Source organism: Sus scrofa, chromosome 13, assembly GCF_054392235.1.
Source record: "Sus scrofa isolate SSC_HxYL_T2T_F1_AM1 chromosome 13, Sscrofa_HxYL_maternal_Yorkshire_Landrace_v2.0, whole genome shotgun sequence".
Classification (NCBI taxonomy): domain Eukaryota; kingdom Metazoa; phylum Chordata; class Mammalia; order Artiodactyla; family Suidae; genus Sus; species Sus scrofa.
Window position 1 is genome coordinate 105,670,736 of NC_139395.1, and position 14,834 is coordinate 105,685,569.

General features: G+C 42.9%; 1 long non-coding RNA gene across 4 annotated transcripts in view; it reads left to right on the forward strand.

The window, feature by feature from the left end:
• The window catches only part of LOC110256316 (uncharacterized), a 347,057-nt gene that overhangs the window by 46,516 nt on the left and 285,707 nt on the right, over positions 1-14,834 (forward strand). For 2 of the 4 annotated variants that reach the window (XR_014824181.1, XR_014824182.1), the window contains exon 2: positions 5,030-5,272. This is a non-coding gene — a long non-coding RNA (uncharacterized LOC110256316). Of the gene's footprint in view, positions 1-5,001; positions 5,273-14,834 lie in introns of those variants that run through there. The other 2 variants (XR_002337727.2, XR_014824183.1) reach the window with 1 other exon arrangement.

Below are 14,834 nucleotides of genomic sequence, written 5' to 3' on the forward strand. Positions count from 1 at the left end.
AAAAAAGGTAAAAGTGTTTATTCTGAGCTGCCTGTCCCTAGCTCAATTCTGTGATCTATACAGCATCTTCTCAATTGTGTGGTGAATTAACTTGTTAAAGGGACCCTTATTTAGAACTTTTGTGAAGGCTTTTTTTTTTTTTTTTTTTTTTTTTTTTCCTTTTCTAGGGCCGCTCCCGCAGCCTATGGAGTTTCCCAGGCTAGGGGTCCAATCGGAGCTGTTGCTGCCGGCCTATGCCAGAGCCACAGCACTGCAGGATCCGAGCCGCGTCTGCAACCTACACCACAGCTCACGGTAACGCCGGATCCCCAACCCACTGAGCAAGGCCAAGGATCGAACCTGAAACCTCATGGTTTCTAGTCGGATTCGTTAACCACTGTGCCACGATGGGAACTCCTGTGAAGACCTTTTTGAAAGTCTTAGGAATCACCTTCTCTTGGACCTACTTACTCCACAGAAAACAATTTCTTATTTCCTCAGAATGGAATCACTCTCTTGTTTTGGCCAAGATGATGTGGGGCCTTTTAGTGTTATTCCCAGCTCCTCCCTGGAGTTGAAGGGTTGGGATTTAAGAGCCAAGCACCACCCTCACAGTGTGACTCTGAGCTTACCAGGTCTCATCTCCCTCATCTGAGATCCCTGAGCTACATACTTCCTGGGCTATTTCAAGCTAAAGTTGAATTATTATTTTTATTTTTGTATTATAAATACATAATTATATGTTATTTTCTTATTGATAACTGATCTTGTATTTTATTTTTAAAGACCACATAGTTTTTGTTTTTTTATTGAAGTAAATTGTTTATGGAAGTTATTTATTGAAGTAAATTGTTTATTGACGTAAATTGTTGATTTACAATATTGTTAGTTTCAGATGTACAGCAAAGTGATTCATATATATATAATATATTCTTTTTTATCAATTCTTTTCCATTATAAGTTATTACAAGATGTTGAACATAGTTCTTTGTGCTATACAGTAGGTCTTTATAGGTATGTGTTACTAGTATGTGTCTGTTTTTGTTTGTTTGACTGTTTGTTTTCTTTTTTCTTTTTAGGGCCACACCTGTGGCATATGGAAGTTCCTAGGTTAGGGGTCGAATCGGAGCCACATCTTCAGGCCTATGCCACAGCTACAGCAATGCCAGATCCAAGCTGCATCTGCGAACTTCACCGCCTTGTAGCAACATTGGATCCTTTAATCTAGGGATTGAACTCGCATAGTCATGGATAATAGTCTTGTTCTTAACCCACTGAGCCACAGTGGGAACTCCACTAGTGTGTATCTGTTAATTCCATACTCCTAATTTATTCCTCTGCCTTTCCCCTTTGGTAACCATAAGTTTGTTTTCTGTGTTCATGAGTCTGTTTCTGTTTTACAAATAAGTTCATTCATACTATTTTCTAGAGTCCACATTGTGATATCATATAATATTTATCTTTCTCTGTCTGACTTACTTCATTTATTTTTTTTTTGTTTTGTTTTGTCTTTTGTCTTTTGTTGTTGTTGTTGTTGTTGCTATCTCTTGGGCCGCTTCCGCGGCATATGGAGGTTCCCAGGCTAGGGGTTGAATCGGAGCTGTAGCCACCGGCCTACGCCAGAGCCACAGCAACGCGGGATCTGAGCCGTGTCTGCAACCTACACCACAGCTCACGGCAACGCCGGATCGTTAACCCACTGAGCAAGGGCAGGGACTGAACTCGCAACCTCATGGTTCCTAGTCGGATTCGTTAACCACTGCGCCACGACGGAACTCCTGACTTACTTCATTTAATATGATAATCTCTAGGTACATCCATGTTGCCACAAATGGCATTATTTCATTCTTTTTAATGGTTGAGTAGTTTTCCATTGTGTATCTACACCACATCTTCTTTATCCATTCAACTGTTGATGGACACAGGTTACTTTCACATAAAACCACATAGTTTTGTTTAGGAAATAATATTTGTTCTATGAAATAAACTGTAAAATAATGTTTTAGGTGCTTCCAGTACAGACAGCTTTAAAAAAATGTTTTTTCCTATTGAAAGTTCTCTGTTGTCATCATTTGCTGTTTTGTTTCCCATCTTCTCTCTGAATACTGCCATGAACAGAGTTACTTTGAGAAGGGCAAGTGAGTGAATTTTGCTCAGTGAAAACTTCTTATTTGGATGCAAAATCTTTTGTTTTATTTTTTGGCTACACCTGAGGCACGCAGAAGTTCCAGGGCCAGGAATTGAACCCTCACCATGGCAGTGATGACACCAGATCCTTAACCCTCTGAGCCACCAGGGAACTCCTTGTGTGCAGAATATTTTGATAGCTCTCTGGGAAGAAAGTGTAGGGTCTTTGAAATGCTTTTGCTAAGTTCTCATTCATAGTGGAAGAACAATATCATCTGTAAAATGGGAAAAATACTTAGTCTTCCTGACAAGCTCATGAAGTAGGCACTAATAGTCCTTGAAGGCTGGTCATGAGGGTTCAGCGAGTTAATATACACAATAACTTAGAATATCTCCTGGCACATTGTATTATCTCTTCACATTTTTGAGTGCTCATTGGCAGTGAGAATGTAATCAAAGTTTGTGGATGGAGGCAGCCAGGTAGATGCTCCTTTCAAAGCTTGTCATTGATCCGAAAAATAAGCGAGACAGTTAAGAAGAGAGAGATGTAATAGGCATAGATCATAAGTACCCAGGTGTATTTATAGACTGAGAAGGAAGCCACAGCTGATGGGCAACTCCTTGTGGAATCAGATTCTCCTCCCTACAGCTGTTAGCTTCCTACTATCTGAACGTTTTTTTAGCAAATGAGTAACTGAATAAATGATAGCTGACCCTGCATGAATGTTCCATGCGGGAAGAATATAGAGGTACAACATCTATGAGCAGGGAGATATGCACAGCTTTGCTCTTTCTTTTCTGGATCATGGTTTTTTTTTTTTTTTTTTTTTTTTTTTTTTTTTTTTTTGTCTTTTTGCTATTTCTTGGGCCGCTCCCGCAGCATATGGAGGTTCCCAGGCTAGGGGTTGAATCGGAGCTGTCGCCTCTGGCCTACGCCAGAGCCACAGCAACACGGGATCCGAGCCGCGTCTGCAACCTACACCACAGCTCACGGCAACGCCGGATCGTCAACCCACTGAGCAAGGCCAGGGACCGAACCCGCAACTTCATGGTTCCCAGTTGGATTCGTTAACCACTGTGCCATGACAGGAACTCCCTGTTTTTTTTGTTTTTGTTTTTGTTTTTTTAAATTTTCATTCTTACATTCAAGTAAGTGCTGATAACTTACCAGGACTTGGACATCCAAGGGTAGTTGGCCATGGGGTTAAAAATCTTGCTTTACTTCCTAATGCAGCTTTAATGAGGAGAGTAAGGCATACAGCTTGTGGGTACAGAGTAGGCCCTCTGAGGTTATCTCAGGAGTCTGGGTCATGTTTCCATACAAGTCCTACCAATGACTTATATTGGTGACCAGGGTAGCCAGTGTTTGGGTGGAGGCTGATTTATTGAGCTGTGGTCCTACTTCCCCAGCTGTGTCTCATAAGATTTTTACCTGATCCTGCGTTCAGGCCCTACTGAATGTTTGCATTCCTTGAATCCACCATGTGCCTCTCCCCTCAAGGCTTTTAGCACGTGTTTCTACTACCTGTGGGCTCTTCCCCTTGCCTCACCTGGGTGACACCTCCTGTCTTTCATGATTTCCATTGTCCCTAATGCTACCCACTTCAGAAGTGGCACAGCCCACAGGCATTTCTGCTGTATATATGTCTATTTGTACTTATTAGGTTGTAAGTCCCGTCAGGACAGGAAATGTATCTACCTCATCCTGCAGTGTGTCCTCAGGGCCTGGTAGATACTTAATGAAAGTAGCTGGATAACATAAAAGTAAGCGGATTTAGGTATAATTGAAAATAACCTTTAACCTCACAGGTGAACAACGCTGGCTCAGAGACACTCAGCCCAGAGCTAGTTAGAGGCAGCATGGGAACTAGAACTCAAATCACCTGGTTCCCAGGGCAATGCTATCTTCACAAAATATCCACATGTTCTTAGCACTATTATGATCAACTTGGGGCAACATTTAAAAACGCACTTTTAATTAAAATACACCTGGAGAGAAGTGTATAACTTGTAACTGGACAGTTTGGCAAATTTCATGAAGGAAACACATTAGGACAAGTTTTTGTTTCTCTTTTGTATTCAAGATCTTTATTGCTTTAACTGTAATAGCAATGGTTAGTGAGAATTTAATTTCCCCCCTAATTTTCCCAAATACTTGTTGGTTTGGGAGGACAGAAAAACAAAAAACAAAAGAAATTAAGACAAGTTTTAATGACTAAACATTAACTAAAAATAGGTACAATTAGTATAAACTTCTCCATAAGCTTGGTGTGAAAGTGGTCATACCCATTTTATTTTCTCAGTTAATCACTTAAACCCTTTCTTGCCTGGTTGGCACAAACTCAACTGCACAGGCTACTGTGCTGAGCTTTCCAGAGAGGCTAATCCACATCCTGGTTGGTAAGTGCCTCTCTGCTTAGGTTCACAAAGTCACAGCTCTGATCCTGTTCTGTTTCCATCATAGCTGCCCCAGACTAGGTCTCAGCATCTAACACCTCTCAGACTCAGGACTGCTGTCTGTCCTTCTTTCCAAGCTCTGGCACTGAGGGAGGAGATTTTGTTTCCCTTAAACACCCAGAGCACAGAGAATCTGAAAAGGAGGTATGCCTTTCCCTTAGACACTGTAGCTTCTTGTCCTTGTAACCCGGTGATATGGCATCTCAGAGAGACATCCCAAGGAATTGCCAGATGCTCTACACATGCGCTTAGGGAGTCTGGTCCATTGAGTAAGTGGCTATAAATTCCTCCCCTCCCCTCCTCGATAACGTTAATTGTAACTTTGCTGCTTCTCCCCTCAAGAGATGAAGAGTCCATTGCTCCACTCCCGTAAGTTGGTTCTGGTCACGTGATTTGCTGTGGCCAATGGGGCGTCAGCAAACGTGATATTACAAAAGCACTTTCGCCTTGCGATGCTTGCTTGTAGCTGCTGCTGGGAACCTTGAGAGCCTCTTGTGTAGAAGCTTGGGCTAAGCTGCTGAGGGATGCGAGACCCCGGTGGAGCCCTGCTGAGCTGCTGGAGCTGAGGACCTTGCACCCACCTGTGAGCCAGCCAGCTGCCTGTGAAGGAGCCCTCCAGCCCAGGCGCCAGCCCACCGCAGGGTGAACCGGCTGGCCCAGAACAGAAGAACCTCCCCGCTGAACTATAGATTCGAAACAAAGTAAAATGGTGAGTGCTGTGTTTTGTTTTTAAAGTCACTACTCTTTGGAGGTGGTTTGTTGTATGGCAAAATATGACTGAGTTAAAAGTGATTTTCTCTTCTAGCCTAGAAAGTGTAGTAGCTGAAACTTCTCTAGAGAAATGAGCAAACACATTTGATACCCCTCAGGTGCGGCAGGCTGACCCCTGATACAGACGGGGATAAACACACGTGTATGCATACATGCAGAAGAGGGCTTGGTTGTTGTTGCTGTTGTTTCTTTTAGGGCTACACCTGCGGCTTATGGAGGTTACCAGGCTAGGGAGTCTGATTGGAACTCTAGCTGCCACAGGCACAGCAATGCAGGATCTGAGCAGTGTCTGCAACCTATGCTGCTGCTCATGGAAAGGTCGGATCCTTAACCCACTAAGCGAGGCCAGGAATGTAACCTAAATCCTCATGGTTACTAGTCGGGTTCCCAACCCGCTGAGCCACAATGGGAACTCCTAGCTGTTGTTGTTTTTAATGTTAAAAACAAATTCCTCCAGGGATTGGGAATGAATTGGGATGATGGAGGAAGTGAAGAAGTCCTTAAATTTAGCTCTATGTAGACTTGTATGTAGATATTTTGCAACAAGTATGAACTTACAGTATACACAAGTTGTTTTTAAAGGTAAATAAATACCCCATATCATACTGAGGCACTTTCATAATGTTCCCAGCTTGTGGCCTGGAGGACTAAGTCCCCTTGCCTCTCAGTGACAGCCCTGTGGGGGTTCCCCTCCCTAAGGAGGTGGGAGGAAATGCACCTAAACATGCCTCAACATGGGAGGCCTCAGGGTGGCTGGAAGCTCTTCCAGTGTCCACTGGTGGGAGTAGGGTAGGTGGTCCTTGTGGGTTTCAGAGAGAAGATGGGAAGAAAGGGATGAAGGATGAAGAAGTAGAAATGTGTTCTGCTATTTCCAGACACAAAGGAATAACCTCAGGTCAGGTGCAGCACTCAGGGCCTTGTTCCGATCAGTCTGGTCATCCCCTTTGGTGACCCAGAAGCTCTTTCCAAACCTCACCAGATGGCTTAGTGGAACAGTTATAGAAGCTGGGATCTCGAATGCAGAACAGTTGCAAGCAGATGGGGTCTGCCCTTCCAGAGACCAGAGGAAAAAAAGCAGGGAGTTGTGTAGGAGAAGAATGCAGCTGAGCAGAGAGGAGATCGAGATTGCTGAAGTTCTGCACTAGGATTGAGTTTGATATGGAAACTTTATATTAAAAGTTCCCGTTTCCCTTGGTTAATTGTATGAGCTATCTCCTCTCTCTCTGATACCAGGAGTTATAAAGCGCTTGGGTGGACAGTGATTGTTGAGGTTTCTTCTTTCTACTCCTTCCTTGTGGGGAACCCATTTCATGGGGTTTTGATAATCTCTCAAAGCCTCTCTCCATAATCGGGTCGGCACATGGTTTCCTAACTCTAGAATTTTGACTGGGAAATTATATGGCATATAGAATATATATTAAAAAAATCTCTGCTCTTTTAAATATTTTAATTTCTTTTATTTGAAATTTTCAGCCTCACCTTTTGTCTCTTTTAGCATTGTTTAAGCATAGTTATTTTTAAGTCTATGTCTGATAGCACCAATATCCAGAACCCTCTTGTGTGTTCCTGTCATCTCTTTTTCTGCTCATTTGTTGTTGTTATTGTATATATAATCTTGTCACTTGGTTATTTATTTATTGACTTATTTTTGCATGCCAGACATTGTTATTTGAAAAAAATATAGAAGTAATTTGAGATTTAGGATTATCTTTCTCTGGAGAGGAATTAAGTTTGCTGTAGGAAGGAATCTAGGAGCGCTCATAATCCAGGATCATCTTAATCCAATTTCAGTGATTATAGTAATTCAAAGCAAGGTTGCATCCCTGCAAGGGTTATTTTAACGTCCACTTCACCCTGTGCTTAGAATGCAGCCTTCAGGGTCCTAGACTCTAGTGTGGGGGTTACCAGCACTTCTCTCCCAGACTTGGTGGACTTGGACTCTGTTTTTTTTTAAATTCCTTTAGCCCATTCAAGGCTGTCCAAAATCTTGCTCACACTTTCAATCACCTCTTCTTGGATTGGCCATTGCCCAGGGAAATAGCAAGTCCAAACGCACCTCTTTGGAGTTCCTTCTTTTCTGTTAGATTAGCTTAGTTATTTTAATTGCCTTACTAGTTCTTCAGTGCCTTTAAGGAGGTTTTTTTGTTTGCTTTGTCTTTTTAGGGCCAAACCCATGGCATATGGAAGTTCCCAGGCAAGGGGTCGAATCAGAGCTGTAGCTGCCAGCCTACACCATGGCCATAGCAATGCCAGATCCGAGCCACGTCCGTGACCTACACTACAGCTCAAGGCAATGCTGGATCCCTAACCCACTGAGCGAGGCCAGGTATTGACCCCACGTCCTCATGGATGCTAGTTGGATTCATTACCGCTGAGCCACAACTGGAACTCCCAAGTAGGTTTTTTAAATTAATTGCACGTGGCTGTTGTAGAGGTCCTCAGTGGGAAAGTTGGTCCAGATTACCTAGCTCATCATTACTGGAAGTAGAAGTCCTTTATGTAAAGGGACAACAGTTTTGGATGGGAATATATATAAAGGTGGGTTTATGAGAACAAATGCATGAAATCTCAGCATTAGGAAAGGAAATAGCATTATAGCATTATAGCTCTAGGAAGGCTTTGCCCTCTAAAGAAGGTATAGGCTAGGTTACAACAAAGAGAAATATGTAGTTCAAACAAAGTCACAGTGTGTTTATTTCTCTCTAACATAAAAGCCCAGAGGAAGGTAAAGTTCTTGAGGCACTTCCGATCTAGGAGCTTCCAAGGACCTGGGAGCTTCCAAGGACCCAGGTTATATCTGTTCTGTTGCTCCACCAAAGCAATGGGGTCCTCACCCTCAGCCAAATACTGTATTAGCATTGAAGCAGGGGAGAAGAAGGGGGAGGCAACCAGGATTTTTTTTTTTTTTTTTTTTTTTGTCTTTTTGCCTTTTCTAGGGCTGCTTCCTGCGGCATATGGAGGTTCCCAGGCTAGGGTCCAATCAGAGCTGTAGATGCTGGTCTACTCCAGAGCCACAGAAATTCGGGATCTGAGCTGCGTTTGTGACCTACACCACAGCTCACGGCAATGCTGGATCCTTAACCCACTGAGCAAGGCCAGGGATCGAACCCACAACCTCATGGTTCCTAGTCGGATTCATTAACCACTGTGCCATGACGGGAACTCCTGGTTTTGTTTTTTTAAAGCTGTAATCTGGAGGTTGCATGCATCCCTTCCATTCCTATACTCTTGGTCAAACTAATTATTTGCAGAGCCATATACAGAGGCAAGAGAGGATTGGATACGTAGTTTCTTACTCGTATTAGTAGGAAAGAGAAAGGTGGAGTGGATCCTGAGAAACAATTAATAGTCTCTGTCATGCGCCCAGGTTAAGAGAGGTAGAGAATGACGTCTCATAGTAATGGGCCAAGGAAGAACACCAGTATGAATTCACATAGAAATAGGGGTGCCCGATGTTTCTCTGTGTTAGGGAGGATGAATTTGAGTGGTGGTTGTCAGACTTGAGTATGCATCAGAATTATCTAGAAGGCTTGTTAAAATGTGTATTGCCTGATAGTGCCTACCCAGTGTTTTGTTTCTGTGGGCCTGGGGTCGATCTGAGACTTTCCATTGCTAGCAGGTATCTGGATGATGTTGACATTACTGGTCCAGGGGTCACACTTTGAGAGCACTGCATCTTGTGCTGACCTAGTTTGGATCAGCTTTGTTTCTAAGAGTTTACAAAAAGGGGTGTGTGTAATAATATAATTGGGCCCTGCATTTTTAGTTAAGTTCTGGAATCCTTCGCCGGCCGTGGTATTACTGAAGGGATTATCCAGTCTGCACTGGGTAAACTCCTTAACATAGATGAGCATAACCACTTTACTTTTGATTTCCTAATACCCACTTTCTCTCTCCCTGCTAATTCCAGTAGAATACCCTGGAAAGCCGCTTAAAGCTCTCCACTTGAAGCATCTCTGATAAGTAGATTTCACTGTGTTTACTTCACTAAGATATGTGTGGCATATTATTTTTATACCCTTGTGTTTGTATCTTAATGAGAATTTGATGAATATAGGTCTTGGTTCTTCAGGACAAAATGAAACACTTTATTTAATTGCTTCCTCCCCTTTAAAAAAAAGGGGAAAGATGGAATTTACAAAGTGAGGTACCTAAATTTCCATATACTGGTCTATAGAATTAAATCGAAAACAGGGCAGATCAATTAGAATATAATTATGTTTCCTGATACATGATTTACCAAAAACTGGATAGAATCTATTTATAGGCTTCATTTTTGATTATTGATGTCTACCACTTGGCTGAGCTTTGGGTTGTTTTATTTTGAATTCCAGGTGGCATTTGGCAGGCAGGTGGGGGAAAGAGAGAGGGGTGATTTTTAACCTTGTGGTATTGTAGTTGACCTTAGGTGGGACATTAGGGCACACAACTGGGAAAGTGGGGAGGAGCCCAGGGCTGAAGAGAATAAGAAATGTGGGACAAGCAGGGACAGAAGCAAGGCCCAGGGAGGAGGCTGCCATTCAGGTCAGCTCCCAAGCAGCACATGGCTCACCCAGGGAAGTTCTCATTTTCTCAAATCTAATATGGTGGACATCCGGCATGGTAGAAACAAACTGGGGGTACATGTAGTTTCAAAGAAAATTTGGTGAAGTTCTTTATAGTCGGTTCAGAGCTAAGTTACTGCAGTCATTCTGTCAGAAATTCAGGCAAAGACCCTGGTTGGAGAGAAAAATAACATCAAGAGACCCAGGCGGGAGACGGTCATGAGGACTGCAGCCACCACCTGACATTGTCTCTGAAACATTCAGGAATTTAGATACCATGCAGAGAAGTAACTGTCAGCTGAAGCTCCACTCATTTTCTAAGTGCAAACACGTTTCTTGGGGCAGACAGATGCTGTCTCAAATGCTCCTGGACTGACCAAGTGACTCTCTCTGGGGCTGAGGTGTTTTGGATACTCAGGCTGAATCAGAAAGATGCTTTCTTTAAAGCTACCTATACAAATGTCTTACATACATGGAAGACCTCAAATCCGAAGAAGACTCCAGAGTCTTTTCCTCTGAAAAGTGGTACCTCTTTAACACCTTTCATGGAGTCTGGGGTGATTACCTTTGTAGAAATGATATGCAAACCTATTGCTGCTGTGCATTTCAGAATGTATTTACTTCACTAACCTGATAAAGGAACTTGAACATGAAAGATGACTGTGGAAAGTATCAAGAAGTATTTTTTTTCCAAATATATATATCCTTCATTGAATGTTCTCTTAAATAGATTATTATTAAAGTACATATTAGCAACAATCCCTCAACTCCCTTTTTTGTCCAACCCTCCCCCACTTCCATTCACTACCCAGCCTCAAGGAGAATCCCTAATATCTAAAAATATTGATTTGTTTTGTCTGTTGTTGTCCTTTGTATAAGTCAAATTGTACAACACATACTCTTGCATCTGCCCTCTTTTATTTTTTTTCACTGTGTGTAGTTATGGATGGTGCATTCTTATTGAATATATACTATATTGGTATATACTATATTGAATATATAGTATTCATTGTCTGAATATAGCAGTTTATTTACTGATTATTCTGTTGGTGGATTTTTGGGTAGCTTCCAATTTGGGGCTATTTTTAGTCAGGCTGCTGTGAACTTTCTACTTTATAATTTTCAGTGAGCACATTTTGACATTCTGTTGGTACTTTATTTTTTTGGCCCCACCCGCAGCATACAGAACCACTGCAGTGGCAACATTGGATTCTTAACTTGCTGCCACAAGGGAACTCCATGTTGGTACTTTATTTTTAATTGTAGAAATAGTGTATCATCACCAACATCCTCTTTGAGTCAGGAAGTATATGGTAGGTGCTGTGAAGAATTAAAGGGGGATTTCCTGTCGTGGCTCAGTGGAAACAGATGTGACTAGTATCCATGAGGGCACAGGGTCGATCCCTGGCCCTGCTGAACAGGTTAAGGATCTGGCGTTCCCGTGAGCTGTGGTGTAGGTCACAGACATGGCTCAGATCTGGAGTGGCTGTGGTTGTGGTGTAGGCCAGCAGCTGTAGCTCTAATTTGACCCCTAGCTTTGGAACCTCCATATTCTGTGGCCCTAAAAAGACCAAAAAAAAAAAAAAAAAAGAATTAAAGGAGAGCAAATGGGTGTCTCTAATGGCAGACCTTGGGTGAGGGGTGAAGACCGTCAGTGTGGCTTTGGAATCCTGCACTGGCAAAGCAACTCTATCCAAACCTCAGCCCTTCCCATACATTCTTTTATGTAACCCTCCCAATGGAAGTTCCATTTCCTCTCCATTTTACAGATGAAGAAACTGAGGGATAGAGAGCCCAAATAGCCTGCCCCAAGCCATTTAAGCTGCCAGTGGAGAAGCCAGACTTGAACCCACATGGCCTGGCTCTAGAAGCCAAATTCTTTGTTACACAGCTTTTTGCCTTTCTGTATCATCATTCTCCCATCTCTACAAATACAGTGGATTCTTCTCATTCACATTTAAATATGCCTCATCTTGCCATCTTAAATCCCACTCTCTCTGGACCTCATATCTCCTTCTAGCTATATGGCCCTCTTCTTCCCTTTACTTCCATAAGAAATTGTCTACTTGCACCTTCTCTATTTCCTCCCCTCCCTCACACTGCTCACTTCACTGCAGCCTGGCTTCTGCCCCTACTTTACAAGCCACGTTAGGTCTTGCTAAAGTCACCAATGACCTCTGCTGCTAAGTCCAGTGAATATCACATTGTGCCAAGCAGTGGTTTCGAATAATGTCTCTCCATGAAACTCCCTTATCTCTTGACTTGAATAACTTTTCCCATTTTTATCCTACCCGTTCAGTCTCTCCTCAGCCTCCCTCTTCTGCTGGTGAATCCTTTTCTATATGACCTTTTTTTTGGTCTTTTTAGGGTCACACCTATGGCATATGTAAGTTCCCAGGCTAGGGGTCGAATTGGAGCTGCAGCTGCTGGCCTATACCATGGGCATAGCAATGCCAGTTCTGAGCCAAGTCTGTGACCTACGCTGTAGCTCATGGCAATGTCAGCTCCTTAACCCACAGAGCAAGGCCGGGGGTCAAAACCTTTGTCCTCATAGATACTAGTCAGGTTTGTTACCGTTCCGTTTGGGAAGTATATTGTTCCTATGTGACCTTTAAATGTTGTGTTGAAACATGCCTCATCCTTGGGCTCCCTTCTCTTCTAATTCCATACCTTTTCTGTAAATAAGCTCATCTCCACCCAAGGCCCCATTTACCGCCAACACACTGAGCCTCCCACATGTGATTCTCTAGCTTGGATCTTTCCTTTGAGTTTTGCACTTATATATCGAACTGCCTAGGCCGTCTGTCCACCTGCTGTTTCCTGGGCACCTAACACTAGTTTCTCAAGAATGAACTCATGATCTTCCCCATCTTCAACCTGCTCCTTCCCTGAGGTTTCCATGATCAAGTCCATGGCCCCATCATCTATCCAACTGCAGAATCATCCTTGACATCTTCCACTTCCTAGCCCCCAAATCTAATCATTCTCTAAGTTTCTTCAAAATTTATCCTAATTATGGGAGTTCCCATTGTAGCTCAGCGGGTTAAGTACCGGACTAGTATCCATGAGGATACGAATTTGATCCTTGGCCCTGCTCAGTGGGTTAAGGATCCAGCGTTGCCATGAACTGTCGTGTCGGTCACAGAGGTGGCTCAGATCTAGTGTTGCTGTGGCTGTGGTGTTGCCTGGCAGCTGCAGCTCCCATTGGACCCCTAGCCTAGGAATTTCCATATGCTGCAGTTGCAGCCCTAAAAAAAGAAAAAAAAAAATCTCCTAATTATCTCTTAAGTCTCCCTACTGTTTCCAGCCCTAGACTTAAGTTACCTTCTCTCTGGCTTGGAATAATTAACATCACTCCCTGAAAGGTCTGCTTATAGCCCTTTGCGTTCTTCAAATTGCAGCCTGAGTGATCATTGGAGATCCTATCCTATCCAACCCTAACACCTGCTCCCCAACTTAAAACCCTTTAAACAATGACTTCTTACTGTTCTTGGAGAAAAGGTCGAAGCCCTGAACACAAATCATAAGGCCTTGCATGACCTGGCTTCTTCTCCAGACTCTCCTGGCCTTGGTGTCTGCACCACAGCCACACTTGTCAAATTATGTCACACCTGCTCAGCCCCACTCCCCACTGGCCCCCAGCACTTCAGCACCCCCTCATACCACAGCGCCCCTTCCTGTGACAGAGAGCTTATCCTGCAGATTTCCACTCACCTTCCTCTGAGAATCCTTCCCTGGGCCCTCAGGCAAAGGTAAGACCTTCTGTTATGTGTCTCACAACCTCCGTTGTTATCTTTCTTTCACAGCGCTTTTCTTGACTGTAATGATTTCATTATGTAAATAGTTGCTTAGTCAGTTTCCCCTGACTATTAAACGTCAGGAGGGCAGAAACTGCCCCCCATGCAGCTGTTCACCCAGTTCCCAACACCCAGAACAATCTCTTCCCTCTATCGGACTCGAATGAATGAATGACTTGCCATCTTCAGAATTTTTAAAAATTATTTTTATTTCTTTATTTTTTTGCTTTTTAGGGCCACACCCACAGCATATGGAGGTTCCCAGGCTAGAGGTCAAATCAGAGCTACAGCTGCCGGCCTACACCACAGCAATGCCAGATCCAAGCCACGTCTGTGACCTACGCCACAGCTCACAGCAACACCAGATCCTTAACCCACTGAGTGAGGCCAGGGGTTGAACCTGCCACCTCATGGTTCTTATTCGGATTCGTTTTCACTGTACCATGAGGGGAAGTCCCATCTTCAGAGTTTTTGATTCCATCTTTTATGATTATTCTTTACTCATATTTTATTTGAGGTGTTTGTTAATAAAAGTAAAACTAGATTATGTTAATTTGGCCTGTGTGGCTACTGTGTTACTAGTATCAAAAAAAGTGGTTTTAGGGAGTTTCCTGGTGGCCTAGCAGTTAAGGACCCAATGTTGTTACTGTTGTTGTGCAAGTTTGACCCCTGGCCTAAGAACTTCCTCATGCAGCAGGTGTGACAAAAAAAGTGGTTTTATACACCCAACATCATTAGTCATCAGAAATATACAAAACAAAACCACAGTGAGACACTACTTACATTTACTAAGATGGCTATAGTAAAAAAAGACGTGTTGGGAAGAATGTGGATAAATTAGAGCTCTCATAAGCACTTATGGGACTGCAAAATGGTGCAGCCGCTTTGGAAAACAGCCTGGCACTTCCTCGATATGTTAAACATGGAGTCACCAATGACCCAGGAATTCCCCGGGGTCCCAGTGGAATGTATATGCCCAAGAGACCTGAAAACATGTGTCCACACAAAAACCTGTACATGAATGTTTATATCAACATTGTTCATCATAGTTAAAAAGTGGAAACCACCTAAGCATTCATAAACTGGTAATTGGATAATTAAAATGTAGCATACCTATGCAATGGAATATTATTTGGCAATAAAAATAAATATGGTACTT